This window comes from Notamacropus eugenii, chromosome 5 (assembly GCF_028372415.1).
Source record: "Notamacropus eugenii isolate mMacEug1 chromosome 5, mMacEug1.pri_v2, whole genome shotgun sequence".
Lineage (NCBI taxonomy): Eukaryota > Metazoa > Chordata > Mammalia > Diprotodontia > Macropodidae > Notamacropus > Notamacropus eugenii.
In genome coordinates, this window is record NC_092876.1 from 343,506,147 (window position 1) to 343,532,946 (window position 26,800).

Consider the following 26,800-nt stretch of genomic DNA (forward strand, 5'->3'; position numbering starts at 1 on the left):
GATCAATGAGGTTTGTGAATAACAACATATAGGATGATCACCCAAATAGAAGTCTTTCTCCCAAGGCAGCTAGCTACAATGGAATTATAGCTACCAGGTTAATATCAGAGGACCTGGCTAATTCCAAAGGATTAGCTTCCTTTGCTAATCACTGGCTGTGTGACCTTGGGCAAATTTCTTAAATTCTCTGGGCCTCAGTTTCCTCATCCATAAAATGAGGGGTGTTGGACTAGATGACCTCTAAATGACTCCAGATGACCCTTTCAGCCCTAAAACTTCTATGAAACTCCCTTTTATCTATCCCCTGATTTTCTTAGGTCTCCTTTCTTCCTTCCCCATCCTGGGTGCTCTCCTGACTTCTCTGGAAAATTCACTGACCTCCCACTCAGGGTCCTTCAATTGCACAAGGTTCTTGGCTACCTCCTGAGTCACCGCTGCCTCACTTCTCTTCAGTTATACAGTGGTTGGTGTGTCCTTAAAACCCACTCCTTTACAAGGATTTCAATACTTGGTGGGGAGCAGGGTGGTTCCCTCTGGACTTTATGATCACTTATCTTTTGATTCAGAAGGGTCTTTTCAGTTTCCTCATTTTGACAAGCAAAGTCACCTGTCTATCTGAGTTTAAAGAAGCAATTCCCATTTTACCTTTCCTACATCAAAAGAATCATTATGAAAAAGCCAAAAGCGGCTTTAGACAACATCTGATCATTTGGTTTCTCTTTCTTTTTGCTCTTCAGCCTAATGACGTTAACTTAAATATCAGAGAAGCAGGGATCTCTAACAGAAAGATCACTGGACCAAATAATGTCAGGAGACCTGGGGTGAAGCACTTACCCAGCCCCTCCCGGGCTGGTTCACTATCCACTGCACTACCTAGCTACCCCATAATTGATTTTTTAAATAGTATTTTGGTCCCCCTCAATTACTTGTCAAGACAATTTTTAAAATTCATATTTTCAAGATTTTGAGTTGCAAATTTTCCTCCCTCCCTCACCTTCACACTTTCTAAAATGGTAGGCAATTTGATATAGGTTATCCATGCCCTAGCATGTAAAACGTATTTCCATATTAGTCATAGTAGTGAAAGAAGAAACAGATCAAAAGAAAAAAAAACCACGAAAAACACATGAAGTGGCGCCCTAGGCTGCGGCGGGAAGTGCGGTAGAGGTGTGGACAGCCTGAGCTTAGCCCCAGCTCGGATTCCACCCTGAGGGAGGCCTCCAGAGGAAGAAGGACGAACGGACCCCTCGGGAGGCCGCTTGCGGACCCGACAGAAGGCGGCCGGTAGAGAGACCCGGACTCGCAACTTGATTCTCAGTAGGGAGGGGAAGTTCCCGCGCAGGGAACCCACACTGCGATGTCGGGAGTGGCCTCAGTTGATTATGAAAGATTCCCACAAAAGAGTTCTGAGAAAGCAACCAGGTACAAGGTTCTGAGAAAGCAACCAGGGTGTTCACATCGTTCAACAGATGTCACTAAGAGGAGATTCACCAGTGACAGGTATGCACTGCTCAGGCATCCACCTCCACCCCCATCCCCAACCTCCCCATCCCCGCAAGTGCAAACGGTGCAGGAAGCATCCTGATTAGACAAGGAAGATTTTCAGGGTTCAGCTGATAGCACAGGCTCTTCACAGAAGCTCAGGGTATTTGTAAGACAGTACCCATCATAGAAAAAAAAAATCTTGAACGATCTTTCTAAGACCCCAGAGAGAGGAGGGGAGGAGAAAACCCTGGAGTTTCAACAGTCAAATCTACGTCTGTCCCAACTCTTTATCTGCCAGACTAGCACTGGATAACACATTGCCATTGCCCCAAACGGAACATTACATCTGGCCAGTCCAAGTAGAAATGGAATACAGGGGATGTAGGTATTAACAACCACAAATGCAGGTAATACTCAATAAGGGACAACAGTTCTTCAGTAGGCATAGACATCTATCTGATGGACAGCAGAGAACTGTCACTAGCAACCAAATGGTAGTACTGATTGCATCAGGAGATATGCATACTTATCAGATTCATGCCACACCAGCAAATACTAACATTCCACAGACAGAAGTGATGACATCTCCAGTCACCATAACATCTCAGACAACTACGTTATTTATGGTTGATGGATGATCCTCAGTTGAAAAGAGAAATAAAACTGATGAAAAATAAAGAAGCTGCTGGAGAATGTTGAAGAAAGAAAAAATAATATGTTGAGTGTCTGGAAAATCAAGCTGCAGTCTTGGAAAATCAAAATAAAACTTTAATAGAAAACTTAAAAACTTTAAAATATCTCTACTCCCATAAAAGTGTCTAAAAAGAAGATAAACCAATTTTATGGACTTACCTAAAAATTAAATGGATTTTCTTTTTATGTGGAATTTTATAAACTAAAAGGTCAAAAATGAAACTTAAAACTAGGAATTGCAGCATAAGGACTGAAGATTTTATTTACAAGATGCTGATGATGGTATCTAATAGAAATTAAAAGACTTCAAGCAAGTTCCTGGAACAAGTGGAACTTCTTTTTTTTTTTTGATTAATTAATTTTTAGTTTTCAACATTCACTTTCATAAGATTTTGAGTTTTAAATTTTCTCCCCCTCCCTTGCCTCTCCCCTCCCCACAACACAGGCAATCTGATATAGGCTCTACATATACATTACTATTAAACATATTTTCACATTAGTCATGCTGCGAAGAATTAAGACCAATGGGAGGAGTGGCAAGAAAGAAAAAACAAAACAAAAAAAGAGAGAAAAAAATGTGCTTTGATCTGCATTCAGACTCATAATTCTTTTTCTGAATATGTATAGCATTTTCCATCATGAATCTTTTGGAGTTGTCTTAGATCCCTGCATTGCTGAGAAGAGCTAAGCCTGTGGCTGTTATTGTGTACAATGTTTTCCTGGTTCTGTTCACTCACTCAACATCAGTTCATATAAGTCTTTCCAGGTTTTGCTGAAGTCGGCCTGTTCCTCATTTCTTATAGCACAGTAGTATTCCATTACATTCATATAACACAATTTGTTCAGCCATTCCCCAACTGATGGGCATCCCCTCAGTTTCTAATTCTTGGTCACCACGAAGAGAGCTGCAATAAATATTTTTGTAGGTGTGGGTCCTTTCCCCATTTTTATGATCTCTTTGGAATATAGACCTAGAAGTGGTATTGCTGGATCAAAGGGTATGCATCTTTTTATATTCCTTTGGGCATAGTTTCAAATTGCTCTCCAGAATGGTTGGATCAGTTCACAAGTCCACCAACAATGCATTAATGTTCCAATTTTCCCATATCTTCTCCAACATTTATAATTTTCCTGTTTTGTACTTGAGCCAATCTGAATGTGCTACCTCAGAGTTGCTTTGATTTGCATCTCTCTAATCAAAAGTGATTTAGAGCAATTTTTTCATATGACTATAAACAGCTTTAATTTCTTCCTCTGAAAACTACCTGTTCATATCCTTTGACCATTTATCAATTGGGGAATAACTTATATTCTTATAAATTTGACTCAGTTCTCTATATATTTTAGAAATGAGGCCTTATATCACCAATACGATTCCCACAGCAGTTGTTATACAGACATATTTCCAGGGTTGAATTGCAAAATTTAACAAACTCTCTTCCTCAAAAACTAAACCAAGATATTTATTCAGATACCAGAAAGACAGTTCCATCCTGGTGTAATCGCAATCAAATTAGGATGTTTTGCTGTTTTTGTTTTACTAAAAGTGCCTCTGACTGAATAATGTGATTGGGAAGGATCTTTCCCACCCATTGATGGGTCTGCCCTAGGGAAGCTTGATTAGGCAAGCTGTTTTTTAGAATTCTTTTTCTATTGTGACACTGGGCCAAAGGGTTACGCCTCTGGGTCTAAAAAGTGTATAAATACTCTTAGGGTGAGGTTTTACTTTGGGGGTTTAGTTTTTGGAATAAGGTCGGTGCCAGATGAGACTCTGGGAAGCCACTAAGCAGTGCCCCCCCCCCCACTTCCCTCCACCCTCCCCACCCTGCCCCAGATGTTGGTTCTTCCCTCTCTGGTAAAGATGTATGTATATTAGTGGTCAGACAGTTTGGAAGCACTGCCTGCTGATTTTTTTTCTGATTTCTCTGAAATTTTGAATTTGATTTTCTCTGATACCTATGCTTGATTAAAGTGGTTGTTACCCCTTGAAAGTTGCTTTCCTTTTATGAATACAGATCTAAGAACCTGTGGTAGCAGGTCCCCCTGTGTATGTTGGGGTGCTTATTGATACACATGGTAACAAAGAAGTGTACACACATCATCAATCCAGGGAGCACCAACATCCCCAAGCCTTCCCTGCATTAGGCCTCCCCACAAACAAGCTCCCCTAGACAAAATTCCTCCCTCCCTTACTCATGCTAGCTATTCTGCCTCAGCTCTCCCTTCTCTCTCCCAGCTCTGCCTTACTCTCACTTCCTGCTCACCCCTTCTTGTTCCACCCATTCAGCAAGTTCCTCCTGGCATGGGCTCTATGCGACTCAGGCTTCATCACAGCAGTCACCTGGGCCGAGCTCACAGCGGGTCATACAGGTCTATCAATGGGCAGGAAAGATTTTCTCATTCTATTAACATTAGAGGCCTTCATCAAAGACACTGGCTGTAAAATTTTTTCCCCAGCTTTCTGCCTCCCTTCCAACCTTGGTTGCATTGGTTTTGTTTGTGCAAAAACTTTTCGATTTAATGTAACCCAAATCATCCATTTCGCATTTCATAATGTTCTCTATCTGTTGTTTGGTCATAAATTCTTCCCTTCTCCATAAATCTGACAGATAAACTATTCCCTGTTCTCCTAGTTTGCTTATAGTATCAGCCTTTATCTCTAAATGACATACCAATTTTGATTTTATCTTGGTATACAATGTAAGATATTGGTCTATGCCTAGTTTCTGCCATATTATTTTTCATTTTTCCCAGCAGTTTTTGTTAAACAGTGAGTTCTTATCCCAGAAGCTGGGGTCATTGAGTTTATCAAACACTAGATTACTATAGTCATTGAATATTGTATCCTGTATACCTAACGTATTCCACTGATCTACCACTCTGTTTCTTAACCATTATCCAGTAGTTTTGATGATCGCTGCTTTATAATACAGTTTTAGATCTGGTGTGGCTGGGACACCCTCTCTTACATTTCTTTTTCATTAATTTCTTTGATATTCTGGATCTTTTGTTCTTTAGATGAATTTTGTTATTGTTTTTTCTACCTCTATAAAATAAATTTTTGGTAGCATAACTGGAACTTCTACTAGAATTAACATCAACAGTGGTACCTGATCAACAGAATGGGAATTTTTGACAGTTTGAATTTCCCACGTAGTAGTTATCAACAAAGTTTGCAACTGAGACAATTCATTAACGGAAGTTTGATGGGGAATTTTTTAACCAACATTTTATTGGTATAGATTTTCATTACTTACTAGGTTCTGAAATAAGCCCTTTTTAATTATCTACGTAAATATTTTTGTCTGCCAATATTATAAACTACAGATTTAAAAGGAAATCTAATGCTTTGTAAAATGTATAAATTATGCGTACTTTGCTCAACAGTTGAGTCTTTAAAACAATCTTTTAAAAATGTTTGTTTGCAAGAGGTTTAGCAAAAATAAAAAAAAAACAGGGCATAATCATTTTTCAGTTTTTGGCTTTCAAGATGTTCAAGCCACATGAACTAAAAATAAAACTTTGAAAGAAGTAGTCTGACTTTCAAAGAAGTAATTTTTATAGAAACTTTTTAGTAAACTGGGTAGAACAGTATAAACATTTGAGAGTTTTTTAAAAATATTATTGATTTTTTGGATGTGGTAACTTTCTCTAAATAGATCATAACAATCATGTGTTGATTCTATATGCAGCTGATATGAATTACTTATTCTACTGTGCTTTAATAGAAAGAAATATTTATAAGCCCCTAAAATTATTTTAGAGGATTTTTTAAAAATCAACTCAAGATACATACTAAAATATTTTTCCAAGAGGATCTTTCTAATGAAATTCTAATGTAGGGTTTATCAGTTTAAAAATAATGCAATTTTAAGCAATTATTCATGTAGAAAATATTTTGTGAGGTAATACCTAGATTCTTACCTTCATAAGAAAAAAAAGAATAAAGCAAGTAAAAGAAAAAAAACTTCGATCTGCATTCAGAGTCCATCACTTCTTTATCTGGATGTGGATAACATTGTCCTTCCCGAGTCCTTTGTACTTGTCTTGGATCATGGTCTTACTGAGAAGAACTTAGTCATTTACAGATGATCATCATACAATGTTGCTCTTACTATATACAATGTTTTCCTGGTTCTGCTCATTTCTTTTTGCACCAGTTCATACTAGTCTTTTTTCCATGTTTTTCTGAAATCTGCCTATGTATCTTTTCTTATTGCTTAATAGTATTCTATTACACTTATATGTCACAGTTTGTTGTATTGTTCAGCCATTCTTCAATTGATGGGCATCCCCTCAGTTTCCACTATTTTGCCACCACAAAAAGGGCTGCTATAAATATTTTTGCATGTATAGATCCTTTCCCCTTTCTTATGATCTCTTCAAGATACAGACCTAGTAGTGGTATTGCTGGATCAAAGAGTATGCACAATTTGGTTGCCCTTTGGGGACAGTTCCAAATTGCTCTCCAGAGTGTTTGGATCAGTTCTCAACTCCACCAACAATGCACCAGTCTCAATTTCTCATTTTCCTTTTCTGCATGTTAACCAACTTGCTAGGTGTGAGGTAGTACCTCAGAGTTGTTTTAATTTTCATTTCTCTAATCAAAAGTGATTTAGAGCACTTCTTCATATGTCTGTAGATAGCTTTGATTTCTTCATCCAAAAACTGCCCGTTCATATCCTTTGACCTTTTATAGATTGAGGAATGACTTGTATTCTTATAACCCTGACAGTTCTCTATATATTTGGGAAATGAGGCTTTTATCAGAGACACTGGCAGTAAAGATTGTTTCTCAGCTTTCTGCTTTTCTTCTAATCTTTTAAATTTGATAGAATTAAAATTATCCATTTTACTTTCCTTTATTTCTTGTTTAGTCAAAAATTCTTCCTTTCTCCATAGGTCTGACAGATAAACTATTCCTTGCTCTCCTAATATGCTTATGTATCACCCTTTATATCTAAATCATGAACCCATTTTGAACACATCTTGCTATACAGGGCAAAATGTTGATTTATGCCTAGCTTCTGTCATGCTGTTTTCCAGTTTCCCAGCATTTTTTGTCAGATAGTGAGTTCTTATCCCAGAAGCTGGGACCAATTATTTCTTATTGTGCAATAATTTTTCCATCACTTTCTATCACTACCACAATACGTTTAGACCCTAGGTTCTTGAAGGTTAAAAGCCAGCAGATTATAGGCTCTAGATGGTTTTAAGATGCTAAAAAAGTTTCAGGTATGGTCCTAGCAGCAAAATGGGTCTGTGTAAGAAGTCCAGTCTAGCTATTAATAGAGGTGCCCATGTTCAGTGTTCTGGCTAGTATGTAACAGATTCTTTGGCTTGGAAGCCCCAAAATTAAAGAAAAACTTTAAAATGCAAGCAAATCTATGTATCTCCTTTCTGATTTCACAGTGGTAGAAAAGAGAACAGAGTATGTTAAAAATTAGATAGGTCTTAGACCACCTATAGACATTAACTTAACTACAGGTATAGTAAGTTGTGAATTTTTAGATAAATTGACATATGATTAGAAAAACTGAATCACATTCATCTTTATATTTTCACAATAAATGAAACTAGAAGACCAAAGAAAGAGGCATCTAAATAGAAGGATGACTTGAAGTATCTCCTTGGAGAGACAAAGGAATTGACTTGTTTTTTTTTTATCCTATACTCAGAGTCAATAAAAACATTTCATGGGACACAATTGTATTGCCATTGTCATGATGAGCAATGACTAAAAAGACTGCCACAGAAAAGCTGTGTGATAGAGGGGGAAATGCTCGATTTGGAGGAAGAGGCTTTTGCTTCAAGTGCAGGCTCTTCCACTGACTCTCAGTGTAACTTTACTTAACTTCTTTGGCCTCATTTTCCTTATTTGTAAAATGAGAGGTTTGCACTAGATGACCTTTCCTGCTCTAAATCTATGAAATTTAGATAAGTGCAGTTTACATGCCAACAGCTATTGCAGAGGATGAGAGGTAGAGAAATACTACAAAGAAATTGACCAAATCTTCTGAATGGAATAAATTATTTCATAATTTCAATGTGAAAGGTAAAAATTACAAAATATGACTTATTTTTGAGAAACAAAAGAAGTGCTAGCTCTATGAATAGCTCAGAAGTTTCATATTACGTATTACAGATATTCCCCAGAAGAAAGTCAGAAGGTAGTAGATGTGGTAAGAGCTGAACAAAACATTAAATGAATTGTTTTTAACAATTATTTTAACAATAAATGAGTAGTTATTGATGTGGGAGTCATGAGTATCAGCAGTTTAGACGCATTCAATTATAGTTAAAATCTAATCAAAGGAAAGCCTAAAGGTAGGAAGAAAATACTATGAAGAGTTACAACAGCTATATCCTGACATCCAAATGAGCCATTGATGCTGAAAAGAGAGAAATTTAGAGACAAAGATATTGATCTTAGTTATCACCATTTTGTGCAGAAGTTTAGCCATTATGAAATGGTTTCCACAGGGAAAAAGTTAGAAGATCCCAGAGTCCTCCTTAGCCAACACACACTGGCAGCAGAGAGTAATGAGTGCCAAGACCTTTTTTTTTTTTTTAACAATGCCTGAGTTTTACACATGCATTTGTAGAAGAAGATGGTAAAAGATTACAAAGCAGCAAGGAAACAGTGGATGTGAAAAAAAGTCTAAAGAAAACTTGATGGGAAACCAAATGGTCTTACCAAGACCATTTGTAGATGAAATTGACAAGAGGAAAACATAATGGAAAGTGGACAAATTTGTCAACATTTCTATAGCATCTATTTTTTATCTCCAATAACTGAGGAAGCACCAAATTTGGATTCTAACAGTCACACTCTGTTATGTTTTACAGACAAGTAAAGAGAACATTTTGACAGACAAAGTTGTGCTAGACCAGACACACCAAGGGCATCTATGATAGAGGTTACATCATCTTAAAAACACTGAAGGAATTATTTTAGAAGGCATCATAGTGACCAAAAGCTATTCCCCAGTAGATAAGTGGTCGAGTATATGAACAAACAGTTCTCGAAAGAATTGTAAACTATTAACAACTATATGAAAGAATGCTTCAAATCATTAATGAGAAACAAAAGTCAAAACAACCTTGAGGTCTCGCTATACCCCCAGAAAACTGACAAAGATGACAAAAGATGGGAATAGTCAATGTTGGAGGGGTTGTGAGAAGATAGACACATTAGTACATTGTCAGTGGGACTGTGAACAGTACAGCCATTTTAGAAAGCAATTGGAATTACGTAAATAGAATAACTAAAATGCCCATACTCTTTAACTCAGAGATTTCATTATTGGGCTTATACCCTAAGGAGGTTACTGAGAAGAGAGTCCCCATATACACCAAAAAATTTATAACAGTACTTTTTGTGAAAGGAAAGAATTAGAAATAAAGTGGTTGCTCATTGATTGTGGAAGGCGTAAGCAAACTATGCCACAAAATTCAAGTAATGTGACCACTTCATAGAATTCATCATTCACACTAACAGTGACTTAGCTATACATGAAGGTAATGGAATCTTAAGGTGCTGTAAGAATTGATGAATATAATGAATATAGAGAAGCATAGAAATACGTATATCATCAGATGCAGAGTAAAATAAGCTGAGCCAAGAAAACAGTAGGATAATGTCAACAGAAAAAAACAACCACAAAAAAAGTGAATGTTGCAAAATAATAAAGTACTAGCATAGATCACAAGAAAAGCCGTAAGAAGATAATTCACCTCTTTGAGGAGTCAGGAGGCCAAAAGCATGATACACCACATATGTTTTCAGATTTCTTCTAAGAATTTATTGGTTTTACAGATTTTAAAAGTTATTATATTTTTTCTTTTAAAATATTATTTATAACATGCGATAGTTCCCTGACATGTGCAGGTAAGAGGGATACTAGGGGAAATTTTGGTTACGTAAATAAAAAGAAAAGAAAGGAAAACAATATATCATTTACAAGAGGGCTGTGCAATCTAGCTTATACTTTTTCTCTGGTTGAATTCTGGGATCAAGTCATTAGTCACAAGCAATATTTATTCAAGATATATGTATTGATGGGTCAGCTCTATGGGTCACTCATCCAGTTGAAAATTATAGTCTGAGTAATAGTCATTCTTCATTCACTGGTATTTTGCCGTATAGAAAATTAAACCAAATGATTCTGAGTAATTGTAGCTTTCATTTAATAGACACTACAATATTCTGGAACTTGGTGCAATCTGCACAATTCAACTGAAAAAACTTCAGGACTATCTGGAAGACCATATCCCCCATAGGGAAAACCTCTTCCACTTGGATTCTGCATAAGACATTCTCCATAACTATAGCAACTGTCATGTTCTGGCAAGCATCTATCCTTCTGTTTTGTGCTGTACTAGGTATTGAAGATCAGATGGTTACTGATTAGTTATTTCTGTTGACTCCCAGAAGCGCTACTTTCCTTAAAAGCTCGGTTCAAACATCACCTTCACCATAAGGCCTTTTCCAATGGCCCCAGTTGCCAATTCCTACCCCTTCCTCCTCACCTCAAAAAAAAGAAATGACCTTGAATTTATGGTATATATACTTAGCATCATAATCACTTTGTGCAGTCTCTCTGTCATTTTTTATAGATGAAAAAACTGGGTCCAGGAAAGTTAGTGGCTTGCTTAGGGTCCACCCAGCTTACTAGCTGTGTCTGAAAAGTAGTTTTTAAACACAGCTCTTCCTGAATACAGGTTCAGCATGTATCCACTATGCCATATTATCTCCCCTGGTAGAATGCAAACTTCTTCAGGGAAGGTACTCTCCCATTTTTGTCTCTACCTCCCTAGTGCCTAGTATATAATAGGTATTTGATAAATGATTGTGACCTACTTGATTCATTGTTGAATCAATCTGAAAATCTTACATGATCTTAATATGTACATTAGAGATACCTTACAGAGGAGAACCTATACAGCCACATTTTGCTCTAGCCAATTAAATGCTAATTTATAACCAACAAGTAATAAACACAGTCTGATCTAATGTGTTCTGCGTTGCTTAGTCAATTGTAAGAAAGATGTGGTCCACAATAAAATATGGTTTGCAAAAAGTCTTTCTGTTTCCCCTTTCTCATTGAGGATGCCCTTGATATGTGTGTAGATTATTTGCATAAAGATTTTGTAGAGAGGAGAATATGAGTAAATGGGTCAATAGATATCAATATCCTCTTGATTGGTGATGTCAAATTCATCCCAACTAACAATATGGCCTGCAATACCCCCAAGTGTGGTCCAGAGTCAGATTAAAATGTAATTGGAAAATAACAAAATTAATAAAAATATAATAAAACATAGATGATAATAATTTGAGATTTTCTAAGTGATACATGAGATCAAGCTCCTTTTCTATCTGAGTTTGACACTACTGCTTTTGATCAATTCTTTTTGGTAGTAACAACATTCTGTGATTTTCTTCCCAGGCATTTTATATTTTCCCCTCTTTCAAATACAATGATACTCAGTTCCTCAATGTCCTCAAAATTGTTCTGCTTCCAGCAGAGATATCATCCATCTATATTTGGTCTGGTCCAATTGTTCTTCCCGTATTTGTTTACTTCAATGCTATTCCCACTTCCTCACGTAAACACATCAATGACTGTATGAGGAAATTATATTAGTTCAGGTCCTTATCATCTCTTGCTCAGCATATTGTAATATCTTCCACACTGGACTCTCCACTTTTAGCCTTTACCATATCCCATCCATCCATCCTACAGCCACCAAACTAATATTCCTAAAGCACCTTCTGATCATGTCACTCCCCTGCTCAATAGACTTCAGTAGTTTCCCACTGACTCTAGGGGGAAAAAAAAAGAAAAACACATACTCTGGTGCAGTTGACTGAAGTCAAGAAGACTCATCTTCCTGAGTTCAAATCTGGCCACAGACACTTACTAGCTGTGTGATCCTAAGCAAATCACTTAACCCTGTCTGCCTCAATTTCCTCCTGAACTGGAGAAGAAAATGGCAAAACACACCAGTCTCTCTGCCAAGAAAACCTCAAATGGTTTCAGGAAGAGTCAGATGTGACTGAAAAGACTGAACAACAATAGAACTCTTCAGCAAGTTACTTAAAACCTTCCTCAGTCCAACTCCAGTCTTATTTCACATTACACCCATTAACATAGTATTTCAGACAAACTGGCCAACTGGCTTCAAATTCTTCAAACTTAGCATTCCTTCTCCTGCCTCCGTGACTTTGCATGGACTCTTCCCCTGCCTAGAGTGTACGCCTCCTCTCCTCTACTTAGAATCCTTAGCTTCCTTCACAGCTCAGCTCAGCCACCACTTCCTATGGGATGTCTTTTTTGATCCTTTTAAGTTGTTAGCATTCTTTCCCTCCTCAAATTATCTTGCATATACCTATTCTGCCTACATGTTGTACCTCCCAGAAAGTGGAAATTCTTCGAGGTTAGGGGCTGTATTCCATTTTGCCTTTATAGCTCTAGCACCTAGCATGGTGCTTTGTACATAGTGGGCACTCAACAAATGTTTGTTGAATTGAATTGAACTTGTTTACATGAAATTAGATGGGTCACTGAGAGAAAAAAATAGTTTTTTTCGTAGAAACCTTGGAAGATCTTTTCCATTTTTTCGTTATTTGTTGCCTTTACAATTTCATCCTTTTACAATCTACCTCAGTTGAGTTTCTTTCTTGATTTTCTCTTCCCTTCTTCCATACGTACCCCAATGGTTATTTTAAAGTAACTTAAGCTCACTATAGGCAACTCTCACTTAATAAAATACATGAGGTCATTAAAGCTTGCTTTGAAGCTAATTTTTGCTAGATTAGTTCTATCTTTACACTAGCTTCCATTATAAGTTTACTTATGTGTTATGCTAGAAATAAATTTGGCTCCTGGATATAATGACCTCACATGTAAGAATGCAACAAACCTTATAAAATTATAATTTTCTGGTAAATACTATAATAACAGCTTTCAGCATATTAAGAGTAATGTTGCATTGCATACAAAATAAGAATACCAAAAAGTGAAAATATAACAAAGTACCAGGAGAGTCACACATCACTCTAACAACAACCAGGAACTATCATTACATGCTTGCTTCTGTCTCACATATTATTCACTCTGCTCTGTAAAAGTGGCAATATCTAAAGGAATTTGGCTAACTTTTTCGTCTCCTACAAACCATATACAATTATAAAGTGGCACACAATGGAATTTCCCCTACCCACACACTTTTCTTGTTAATTCATCTTTCACACCAAGGTCAGATAAGAATATATAATCTATTATCCAATCTTCTGATAACCTTGTACCCACAACAGAATGAAGACAAAAACTAACCACCTACAACACCATGGGATTTGGAAATTAGGAAGTTTGTACCTGATGAGATAGAAGGAAATAGCTGACACCCAAGAAGCACCTATGGGCATTGTATGTGTACCACCAGGGCACATCTATTACAGTACAGCTTGCTGTATAGGGACAAAGAGTCCTAGATATCTCTGAAACCTCTGAGTATGCCCTTATGCCATGATGAAGGCATGTCAATCCTAGCTTGGCTCTATAGTCTGGAGGGGCATTTAGTGAAAGGGCAAGCTAAGTGTGACTCATTAGCACCTTCACTGTAAACCTCACTGGTGCCTCACATAAAGTATATGCCTCTAGATAATTTCAGTTATTTATGTGTGGAGTGGGGGAAAGGGTGGGATGAAGGTTGTAGGGGTTAAAGTAATCCTCCCCTTGAGGTTTAATGGTTTAATAATTATATATATATGAAGGAAGTAAAAAATGTGGGTGTTTCAGCAACATTTGTAAAAATGAATTTAAACTTTCATCAATATAATGATCTACCACAATTCCAGAAGACTGATGATAAGTCCTCCTAACAAAGAGCTAATAGAATGCAAATTTATAGACAGATAGATGTAGAAATACATAGATGCATATATGTGTGTGAATGTATTAGGTATGTATATATATGTATATATACAGAGAGAGAAATGGAGGGAGATAGATAAAAGATGATAGACAGACAGACAGACAGACAGACAGACAGACAGACAGATAGATAGATGATACATACATACATACATACATACATACATACATACATACATAGATTATAGTAGACAGAAAGACCTGGCCAATACAGGAATTTGTTTTGTTTAACAATACGTATTTATAACATAGGTTTTGTTTTTCTATCTTCCTCAATGGGGGAAAGGGGAGAGAAGGCGGGAAGGTAAGTGGATTTTTGTTGATTTAAGAAAAAATGAATTTAAATAAATGAATTCTAAGCTTCCTCTAGTGAGGGGCAAAGGACATGAAATAAGTCTGGTAACCTGAAAAAGGAAAATGGAGATATGGAAATTACATGTGGAAGTTCCACGAAAAGGAGAAGGAAGAAAATGTGACTTGGATGAATGTAGTATTATCTCAACAGCATCATGGTATCAAACCCAGCTTACAGAATCCTGGCAGAATCAAAGTCCATTAAAATATCTGAGCTTTGGTTTAGTGAGCAGTGCCGTTATTATTAATGGAAATGTGGAAACAAGAAGGAAGGAGATGTTTTGAAAGCTTGTCAATCAATCAATGAGCATTTCTTAAGTGCCCACATATGCCAAGCCCTCATCATGCTCAATTGGAGCAATTATATGATGTTTTATATGAACCAGATGTTCTGATTTCAATGCTTTATTCAATGCTTTATTTCCCATTATACCAAACTGGTCTAGGAACTAAAAGTGAATGCTGGAATCCTGGTGAAACTTTTTGACTCAATATATCCATGTGCCCACTTAAAAATGTGATGGTATTTCAGAAGTGGTCAGTTTCTCTATGTCACTCACTAGATTGCTTGAAGTAGCAGGATCATTCCCAAAATGTCATGTGAAAGAGGAGCATCTGACAATGTCTTCATCACAGTAGTTTCCAGCTATCTTGTAGAGCGCTTCCTCAATTTCTAGGACAAGTAGCTTTCTATCTTTCTTATTCAAATGATTTTGTTCATGGGAATGTGGTCAGTCAAAGGAAAACTCCCAGACATTCCAGTTGGAATTCCTGTGGTTTTTCCTACAGCCTTACTTTGACAGCTCTTTCTCTTTTAGGGAACAGGCTACAGAGTTTCATGTGACTGCATTTGGAGGGTTAGAATGAAATCTTTATTCATCTTTATCCCCAGGATCTAGAATCTCCAGGCATTTTGCACTCTGGGAAGGAAAAGTTTATCAACTCACTTCTTTCACAGCATTCAAGATTAGAACCCTTTTTGTCCAGTGGGGTGAACAAATTCTCCTATAAACATGAATCTGTGCCTGCTCTTAGGGAGCTTACAGCCTAATAGTCTGAAAATAGCATATACACAAATTATTATGGAACAAGGTAGAATGGAATGAGAACAAAAGAGAAACCCATATTGCTATGAGAAAACTTGAAGGCGAGAGGTTTCATCAGGGGGAATTTAAGGATATGGAGCATATCGCACCTGAACTGGGACATAAGGAAAAGGAGAATTTTGAAAGGTAAAGATGAGAAGGGAATGTGTTCCAAATACAGGATATGACCTGCTGAATGCATGGGGACAAGTCAGTACATGACATGACATGATCAAATAATAACTAGTCTCCAGTTTGAGTGAGAAGGGAAGAATGCAAGAAAAGTAATAATAAATAATATGATAAAGTAATAATAATAAACATTTCTGTAGCACCTACTATGTGCTAGACATTGTGTTAAGTGTTTTACAAATATTATCTCTTTTGAGCTTCACAACCACCCTGACATATAGGTGCTAGTCTTATCTCCATTTTACAGATGAGGAAACTGAGGCAAACAAAGGTTAAGTGAGTTGTCCAGGGTCCCACAGTTAGAAGCCAGATTGTGGAAGATAAACAAGTTTGTTTCTGATCCTATAAGATGAAAAGGTTGTTGACAAGGGAGTGGCAAAGTCAGACAGGCAGCTTTGTGAAGAGAGTTGTAACCAACTAAGGGACGATTTCAGTAGCCTGAGCACACATCCAACAATTTACCCAAGTCTTGCTAATTATGCCTTAGCAATATCCTTCAAATTGGTTTCTTCATTGCTGTTCTTTTTGCCACCTCCCTGGTGGACTCTGATTAATTCTCATCTAGAATATTACAACATCTTAAGTGGTCTCCTTTCCCTCCTCCTGGAACATACAAACAAAATGAAAATTTTGTCCTCTCCCCTCCCAGCTCCTCTTCCCAGACCCAAGCACACAGCAGGCACTTAATAAACGGTTGTTCAGTGTTGAACATCAATTTGGACCCAATATTCCAGCTTCTCAAACTAATTTGGCATCTTGATTCTGGTATCTCAGCACTAAAGGATCTCAAAGACCATCTTGAAGGTTTAGGTCAATTGCCATTTCTTTGATTCCCTAAACCAAAAAAAACCCACCTCATCCTAAAACCTATTTGTACCTTCTCTTAGTTATTCATTTTATATTGTAACTTGTATTATAGTTGTATAGAATAATAATAATAATAATAAATAATAATAACTAGCATTGACATGGTGCTTTAAGGTTTGCAAAGCACTTTAGAAATATCATTTCTTTTGATTCTCACAGCACCTCCCTGGAAAGCAGGTGATATTATGAAACCCATTTTATAGTTGAGGAAACTAAGGCAGACAGAGGTTAAGTAACTTGTCCAGGGTCATACAGACAGGAAATGTCTGAGGTAGGATTTGGACTCAAACCTTCCTGACTCCAGACCCAGTGTTCTATCATCTACGCTATTTAGCTGCCTATATTATCTCTCCCCTACAGATATAAGGTCTCTAAGGTCAAGATCTTATTTACTTTTGCTTTCCTCTCCTCTTCCCAGACCCAAGTACACAGTCAGTACCCAATAAACAGTTGTTCATTGTTGAACATCAATTTGGACTCAATGTTCTAGCTTATCAAGCTAATTTTGTATCTTGATTCTGGTATCTTAGCACTAAAGAATCTCAAAGTCAGAAGGGATTTCAGAAGCTAATCAATCTATAGTCCAATTTGTAGCAGAACAGAAACTCTTTCTGAAGCAAACTCAAGGGGACAAGACTTCCAGCAAAGAGAAACCTATATCTACCCAAGGCAACCCATTGCATTAGAGGCTGCTGAGAGGAATAAGGGATAAAGTACTGGGTCTGGGGTAAATATGACCTGAGTTAAATCCTGCTTTATAAACTTCCTATCTGTGTGACTTTGAGAAAGTCACTAAGACTCCCTGGGATTCTGTTTCCTCATCTGTAAATCAAAGGAATTAAACATTGTGACCTCTAAGGTCCCATCTAACTCTGTGATTCACTTTTGTATGACTAATTTTTAGTTCTTCCTTACATCAAACATAAATCTGTTTTTCTACAACTCAGTCAAAAAAGATTTGTTATAGAAAGCATGTATTTATTATATGAAGCACCTTCTATGTGACAAGCACTGTACTACACGCTGGAGGTACAGAAAGAGGTAAAAGACAGGTCCTACCCTCAAAGATCTGACAATCTATTTTTTTAATTTTTTTTTTTTAGTTTTGAGTTACAGATTCCTTCCTCCCTCCCTAATATGGCAAGCAATCTGATATAGGTTATACATGTACAATCATATTAAACGTATTTCCACATTAGCCATGTTGTGAAAGAAAAATCAAGAGAAAAGGAGAAAGTCACAAGAAGAGAAAAAGAGAGAGAGAGAGAAAAAATAGTCTGCTTTGATCTGCATTCAGACTCCATAGATCTTTCTCTGGATGTGGATAGCATTTTTCATAATGAGTCTTTCGGAATTGTCTTACATCATTGTATTGCTAAGCAGAGCTAAATCTATCAAAGTTGAGCATCACACAATGTTGATGTTACTGTGTTTAAAGTTCTCCTGGTTCTGCTCACTTCGCTCAACATCAGTTCATGTAAGCTTTCCCAGTTTTTCCTGAAATCTGCCTGCTCATCATTTCTTATAGCACAATAGTATTCCATTATATTCACATACTACAACTTGTTCAGCCATTCCCCAATCGATGGACATTCCCTCAATTTCCAATTCTTGGCCACCACAAAAAGAACTACAGTAAATATTTTTGTAGGTGTGGGTCCTTTTCCCATTTTTATGATTTCTTTGGGATACAGACTTAGAAGTGGTATTGCTGCATGAAAGAGTGAATACACAGTTTTATAGCCCTTTGGGCATAGTCCCAAATTGCTCTCCAGAATGGTTGGATCAGTTCACAACTCCACCAGCAATGCATTAGTATGCTGATACTCATATTGAGGGAGACATCAAGCAAACAAATGGGTACAAATTATATACAGGATAAATAGGAAGTAATTTTTAGAATGGAAGGCCCTGGATTTAAGAGAGCTTGGGAAAAGCTCCCTGTAGATGAGATTTTAGTTGGGACTTAAAAGAAGCCAGGGAAGCCAGGAAGTAGAGATAAAGAGGAAGAACTTTCCAGGGATGGGGGCAGAGAAAATGCCAAAATTAACCCCATTGCTCCTAGTTCTGCCCCTCTTCTCTGTGGCAATTCATTACTACCCTGAAAAGTGTGATTACTTCATATTTGATAAAGTAAGGGTCTTTATCAAATACTCTGCAGAAACCAAGTCAATTCTAGACCTCTGCTTCTGAAGTGTTGCTCACCTTCTGTCATAAGACAAAGCTCTTTGTCAAAGCTCTGAAGTCACATTTTAGCCCTGTCATTTTTGATGTTAAGTAGGACAGTACATTTTGGGTGCATTTTAAAGATTAAAAAAGTAAGGTCCAGGAAAGAAACAGGGTATAATTGAAAGAGCATTGAACTTGGGGTCCTAGGTTCAGAGTTCAAAGCCCAGACCTATCAATTAATCCCTGAACGAATGTGGACAATTCACTTAACCTTTTAAAAGGATCCTAGATCTAGAGCCGAAAGAGACCTCAGAGACCACCTAACCCAACCCCTCCGTTTTATAGATGAGGAAACTGAGACCCAGGAAAGTTAGTGTTTTGTCTAAGGTCACATAGATAGAGGAAGCATCTGATTGCAGTTAATGTTTTTTCACCTGACCAACACTGTTTCAGTTTTCTCAACTGTAAAATGATGACAATGGACTGGATAATCTTTGAGGTCCTTTAAGCTCTAGAACTATGATCCTATGATTCTAAGGGGTCATTTTGGCTCATTTGGGGACAAACCAGGTTACTCCTGGGTTATCACATGTGCAAAGTAAGATTCCCTGACTGTGTTCCTTAGCCAGTCAGCACAAAACTGGGAGAAGTTAACAGGAGGTATATGGTGGATGGTCTGATACAGAGCTAGTGATGGTCTTAACTTAACTGATACTCATCCCAGCTGAACTCCCTGAGGCTGGACATCTCCAGGGAAAGGAAAGCAATAGGAGAATGGATTTCAGGAGAGAGTGTATCTGGGCTGGAGAGAGATTGCCAGATTGTAAACTGGGCCCCTCCCCCCCCCCATGACTTCTTCGATTCCTTCCAGCAATAAATCTTTGATCCTTTGAAGGGGAATTGGAGAAGGAAGGAAAGAAGAAAGAAAAGGAAGAAGAGGAGGAAGAGGAAAAGGAGACAGAAGAGGGGGAAAGAGAACAGGACCACTTATATACTAATTATCTTTGTATTATCCTGTGCCTAAAAAGAGTGCTACATAATAGATACTTAATGGGTGTAAAATGACTAAATGAAAGTATATTTGGAAATCATAAATATAGAGGTGATGATGGATTAAAGCTCTGAGAACAGATGAGAAGGGAGGAGCCACAATGGGAAGAAGGAAGAGGTCTAAGTCTACGATTTACTTACCAGCTCACTGTTACTTGGAGTAACTCAGTGCCCCGTTCAAGCCCTCAATATCCTGATTTATAAAATGAGAGGGTTAGACTAGGGCAGGGACCTTAGCTTGGGATCTGTGAACTTGTTTTTTACAACATTATGACAACTAACTATATTTCAATATAATTAGTTTTGTCATGTTATTCAGTTGTTTTCAGAATTGTTGATTTTTCATGATCCCATTTGGGGTTTTCCTGGCAAGGATACTGGAGTGGTTTGCCATTGCCTTCCCCAGCTCATTTTATATGTGAGGAAACAGAGGCAATCAGAGTTAAGTGACTTGCCAAAGGTCTCACAGCTAGCAGAGTTAAGTGACTTGCCAAAGGTCTCACAGCTAGCAAGCGTCTAAGGTCGAATTTGAACTGACTACAGCCTGGCACTTGGTGCACTATGGTGCCACCTAGTGGACCATTTCTGGTACTCTGGAGTTAGTCACTGCACACATCCAATCAATGATTCACTCAGTTTCAATACGAGGCTTATGGTATTACCTCTGACAACAATCTCCTTAAGTTATTTGCAATGGGTTTTTTGCCCCCTACACCCACTTTAAAGTTATGGCACTAGAGTTTTCCTGCTACAAAGCAGGAAGCTGATTTCTAATAAAGTGACTAAGTCTAGAGTATAGCATAATAGTCGAAAGAGCAGGTCCTCTGAAGACCTGAGTTCAAATCTCACCCCTGACTCTATTTGAGGACAGGCTAGTCACCTAACCTCCCTGGGCTTCAGTTTTCTCGACTGTAACAAAGCAGGGGGATGAACAGAATGGCCTCAGAAGTTCCATCCAGCTAAAACTATTATACCAAGTATTTCCGCTTGGCAGTAAATGAGCTGGGTCAAAAATTTATACTTACTCAGGATGCCCCATCTCTGTACATAAATAAGAAATTGCTATGAAAAAAATTAAAATATTGCATTTCTGGTCTCTGGCTTTAAATTTTTAGTCGTAGTTAAGCAGAATCATAGATTTCCATGATCAGTACCCCAGGTGATTTAAAGGAAAAGTCCCACAATTTCCTAAGTGACAAGTTGAAGAAGAAGAAACTTTCAGTTCCACGTTTCTAGAGGAATGTTCTTAGAAACTTAGTAGGTTTTCATATTATTGGTTCTAAGATGGGTTGATATGTTCACATGACCTTAAAATTTTCACTTGAAGGACGCTTTTTATTTCTTTAAGTCTAGTTTCAGATGTTAGAGGTTTAACTTTTTCCCACTGACTGGGAACAAAAATTCTGAAGCCAAGTTATTTGCATTATCTTTTCCCCAAAACCTACCTCTCATTAGAACTTCCTTATTTCTGTCCAGGACTCCAGCAGTCTCAGAGGTCTGATCATGTCATCCTAAGCTCCTCATTTCTCCTCTCTCCACACAGCCAATCAGTTGCCAACACTTATTTCTTGCTCCACAAAATCTCTCAAATTCAGTCCCTTTTCTCTATCCACAGAGATACCACCCTAATTCAAGCCCGAATTATCTACCCACCTGGTTTATTGCCATAGTTTTCTGTTCCTACTTCAAGTTTCTCCCCTTGTGAATCTATTTTTCACACAGCTGCCGCAGTGATTTTCCTAAAGTACAGGTCACTCCCCTACTCCAAAAACTCCTTTGTTCACTCATTGCCCATCGAGTCCCATATAAACTTTGCCACTTGGCATGTAAATAAAGCCTATCACAATGTGTCCCTAAAACTACCTTTCCAATCTTATTACGTATTATCCACCTTCACACACACTGTGGTCTAGGCGTACTGGCCCTCTTTCTGTTCCTCATTCATGATACTCCTCTTCCAGCATCTTCTTTTATACCGTTCTGTCCCCTCTACTTGGAATTCACACCATCTTCTCTCAGCATTGAAATCCCTTGTTTCCTTCCCAGCTCAGATCAAGCACTACCTTCTACATTACATGAAACCTTTCCTACCTAAGTTACCCTCCACCTGCACTCCCATCCAATAAATAATTAAATATCTATTAAGTTCTTTGTGCCAGGCACTATGCTAAATGAAGAGGATCCAAAGAGACCCTGCCTTCAAGGAGCTTACGTTACGATGGGGGTGGGGGGAGACAACATACAAAAGTATTGCACATAAAAGATCTATAGAGTGTAAATGAAAGTAATGACATAAAACAGCATCAACATGTAAAAAGGCTACCTGCTGAGGGGAGGATTTGAGCTGAGTATCAAAGGAAGCCAAAAAATGGAGGTGACTAGGGAGAGCGTTCCAGACCTTTAGTATAGCCAAGAAAAGGTGAAAGAGCCGAGAGATGGAGCATCCTGTATGAGGAACAACAAGAAATCTGTTGTCACATGCCTGGAGGGGAATAGAATGTAAGAAGACTGGAAGGGTAGTCACCTTAAAACCCTTCGCAACTTGTCTCTTTAGGAAGTTTTTCCTATCAGTGCAGATCATCAATTGTTCTGCAGCTCAATGGTCTTAGAACACTGCCTGGGCACTGAGAGTTTGTGACTTGTCTATATTTATTCAGTCAGTAAATGTCAGAGGCAGGCCTTGAGTTCAGGTCTTCCTGAATTGGAAGCAAAGTTTCCAAGTTCACTGCATCATATTAATTTTAAATTACTTAAACGTGGGGAGGAGATTGAAATCTTTATCCCTGTTGACCCAGTCATTCCATTACTGGGCATATATCTGCAAGGAGGCCAAAGAGAGAAAGGTCTAATAGATATTAAAATATTAACAAAATAACAATACCATACATTTTATAATGATAGAGTTCAAACATATTTCTTCAACTCTATTTTATTTCTAATGTGACATTTGCACACTTTAAAGTTCTATGTGAACACTATCACCATCATCATCATCATTTTACCTACGTTCCTAGTAAATGAGGGAAAGGCACTAGCAGCTGGGGGAATAGGAGAGTCCTCCTGAAGAAGCTGGAACTTGACCTGAATCTTAAAGAAAGTCGGAGAAATTAAGAGGCAGGAGTAAGGTGGAAGAGCATTCTCAAGTCAAGACTTCCAGGACACAGGAGCAACAAGGAGTAGATGCTGCCGAAGAGTAGTGTTCGAGGGCACCACTCAAACCTCTCCAAAACAGAAATAATGCACCAAAGATAAAGCCACTTCAGCTATCTCTGTGGTTTAGGACGCATAGAATCCAAAAGAAAGTTTTCAAAATGAAACGAAACAAAATACGAACTGACATATATTGACCCTGAGCTCACTCGCCATCCCTCTCCCACCTCCCGCACTGCTTGTTCTTGACTACAGTGAATTACTCTCTTCTCTTTTCTTTCTATATCCTCACTTGGAATGATCTTATCAATCCCCATGGATTCAGTTCTCACTTATATTCAGATGATTCCCATATATGCAGTTATCTACAGACATAAACCCAGCTGTTATCTCTCTTCTGACACCCAGCCTCTCATTACCAACTGTTCAATGGCTATTTCCCTACTGAATGTTTTGAAGGCATCTTTAATTCTGCATGTCCTAAACGGGACTCATCAACTTTCCCCTTCCCCAAAAAAACTCAATCTTCTTCCTGTTTAGTCAAGGACACTTCTATTCTTCGTTACCCAAGCCTATAACCTCAGTCATCCCTGACTTCCACAGATGTCATCCATTGCCAAGTTGATTCCAGCCCCGTATATGTCTCCCATATATCCCTCTTTTCTCCATCCACAGAGTCATCATTCTAGCTCAGACCCTCTTGTTGCCTCCTAATGGGTCTCCCTGCATCTTTTCTCACCACTTTAATCCATTTTCCACATAACAGTCAAGGGAATTTTCCTAAGACACAGGATAATGCCATGTCATTGTATGGCTCCCGTGGCTCCCTATTACCTCTAGGATAAAAAACAAACTGTGAGGCAGGCATTTAAAATCATTCACAATCCAGTTTACCTTTGCAGGGTTATCAAACATTACTCCCCTTCTTCACATTCCAGCCAAACTGACCAATTTGCTCTTTCTCCTGCATTATATTCCCTGTGTAATCTCTATGCCTTCAGATAGGTTGCCCCAAATCTGGAATTCTTGGCTTCCTTTAAATCTGCCTTCTCCCTGAAGTTTTTCCCACCTACCAATGCATGTTGAAATTACTTTATATTTACTCTCTCTATATTTTCCATCTGTTCTTCCCCCTCAAGGACAGGACTTGTTTTTTTGTGTGTTTATATCTCCAGTGCCTGGAACACAACAGAGGCTTAATAAATACTTAATTCCATGGGATCAGAGACTTATATCAGACCCTGATACTTGCCCAATTCTCTTTTGGCCTCCATTCACCTACCCCCTTCCCACTTATCCCTCTCTCTTGTGATAATTCCCTGACTACTCCAGCTTTAACTGATTCCCCTTTTCCTCTTATCTCCAATCTCACCCATCCCACATACACACAAAGTCTTCCATACAATTTAGCACTTAATTATTTTCTATTTTGTAGAATCCTTGCTGCTGTTTTTATGTATGTTAGATTTCTCTCCCCAACTCAGTTACAGCCTCAGAGTACTGTTAGAACTGGGAGAGGTGATAGAGATATCCTAGCCCAACTTTCTCATTTCACAAATGAGAAGTGTAAAACCCAGAAAGGGTTAGTGACTTGCCCTAGGTCACACAGTAAATTGATAGCAGAGCTGGGGCAAGAGTTCAGATCTCTTAACTATCAAGATAATGCCTTTTCTACTCTTATTCTTCCTATATTCTCACAATACCAATTTCAGTGGGTTATAGAGAGTGGACACATGATAAATACTTGTTTAGTCCATTGGTTGAAGTAGATAAAAAGGCTCTATTTTCCAAGTAGTGTTTTATTTTGAGGATTTTCTGAACAAGATTCGTGTGTAACCTTTGCAGCACTTCTAGGGATTTTTTCCCTTACATTCACTCTGATCTTTAATACTTTCCAAGAAGCCATCTGAACACTTCCCAATTCCAATTCTACTTTGGTTTTTCTACTTATCAATATAAATAATATGGAAACAAAAATTTTGCCAGAAGCCTCTTCTCTCTTTATAGTCTCATCATGTCTAGAGATTCTGCAGTGAGAAAACCCCTAATATCAGGAGTTCTTAACCTGAAATCTATGAACTTGTTTGTTTTTATTTTAAAAATTTTGATAACTATATTTCATTATAATTGGTTTCTTTTTTAATTCAATTTATTTTTATTTTATAACTTTAAAGGTAACATTCTGAGAAACAGTCCATAGTCCTCAGAATAAGATTGCCAAGGGATCCATGATACCATAAAGACTGAGAATCTCAGCTCTAACTCATATATTTGATGCCACGGACAGAAGAGAATCTGACTTGTACTTGAGCCCTGATTATATACACATGAGTGTATATAGAAGAGGAAAAAGATGGGGTGAGTTGGGTCCAGTTCCAACATCCTCTGAAAAAAGATCTGATGAACTCACTCACACTAAGGTGTTAAGGTTCTAATATTTTGCCTTCCTCTGAAGTATTTGCATTTTTTTTAAAAGGAGTATCAGAAGAAAAGGATGCTTAATATAAGTTAATAAACTCTAAATGGTGAAAGTCCAGGTATAAGGGCAAGAGATATTTGGGAGAGGAGCCTTTGGCTGATCCTCACATTGTATCTGGGAGGTGGATATTTCTCTGATTATATCTGGCCAGGCATGGGTAAACTCATTTATTTCTAAGCATGCTTAGGTTGGGTGGGTGGGTGAGTGTCTAACTGAATATTTTTGTGTATTCCTGTTAAGATCCAGAATAATGTTTCCTCATAATCTCTCCCCCAATTTGTTGCAGTAAAAAAGCTTTGACAAATGAGTTAAATGATAGTTTGAATGGAATTTTCAAATACTTTTGAATGAGACAGCTCTTGCCTTTCAGAGAGAGAGAAAGAGAGATCTAGACAATGGTCAGAAACTTCTAAAGGTCTAAATCTTTAATAGTTCTTTCCCAGATAGTAAATATTTCTTAAGCAATTATTATGTGCTAGGCACTGAGGTAAGGGCTGGAAATAACCAAGAAAGGCAAAAGACACTCCCTATTCTCAAGGAAGTCACAATCTAAAGGGAGAGACAATATGCTAATTATGTGTATGTATGTATGTATTTGTGTATATATACACACATACACATATACCTATATGTATACACTTAATACATACATATGTATACATACATATATAGACATTAACTAACAGAAGGTCATAGATTTAGAGTTGGAGATCATCAAGGACAACCCTCTCATTTTACAAATGAAGAAACTGAGTCCCAAAAAGGAGAAATGACTTGCCTAAATCACACAGTGATTAAGTAGCAGAGTTGGAATTTGAACCCAGGACTGCTCCATTTAAATCCATTATTCTGCTCATTTGTCTTATGTTCCTGGGATTAGAACTCAGATTCTCTGGCTCAAAACACTCATTTAATCTTTTTAGGACCCCAGACTATGTTTTATGTTAATTGTTCTTAAACTTAAAAGTTAACTGAATGAAACATAATTAACAAAACAAAAGACAGACCTTCCCAAAGCTAAATTTAGCTCCTTTGAGAAGGTTTTGTGCCTTTTCAAATGGAGTCTTTCCTTTCTGTGGTTCAATAGCCTTTGGAACTCTCTATCTCTGAACTAAAAGTATCAATTAATTGACAAGCATTTATTAAGCACCTACTGTGTGCCAGGTACTATGCTAATTAGGAGGGATACATGTACAGAAGTGAGGCAGTCACAGCCCTCAAGAAGTTCACAAGTCTTCCTGGGGAAGAGGCAGTAGTGGCCACAGAAAGGTAGAAATTGAGTCAGGGCATCCTTTCATTCTCTCTCCCTCCAGCGTGCCTTACAGCAAACTGCT

General features: G+C 37.8%; 1 protein-coding gene and 1 pseudogene across 3 annotated transcripts in view; one reads left to right on the forward strand and one right to left on the reverse strand.

The window, feature by feature from the left end:
* CD86 (CD86 molecule) overlaps positions 1-26,800 on the reverse strand; it is a 161,553-nt gene that overhangs the window by 49,820 nt on the left and 84,933 nt on the right. The gene's annotated exons all lie outside the window — the stretch shown is intronic.
* On the forward strand, positions 1,127-2,307 carry LOC140507941 (cyclic AMP-dependent transcription factor ATF-1 pseudogene; annotated as a pseudogene).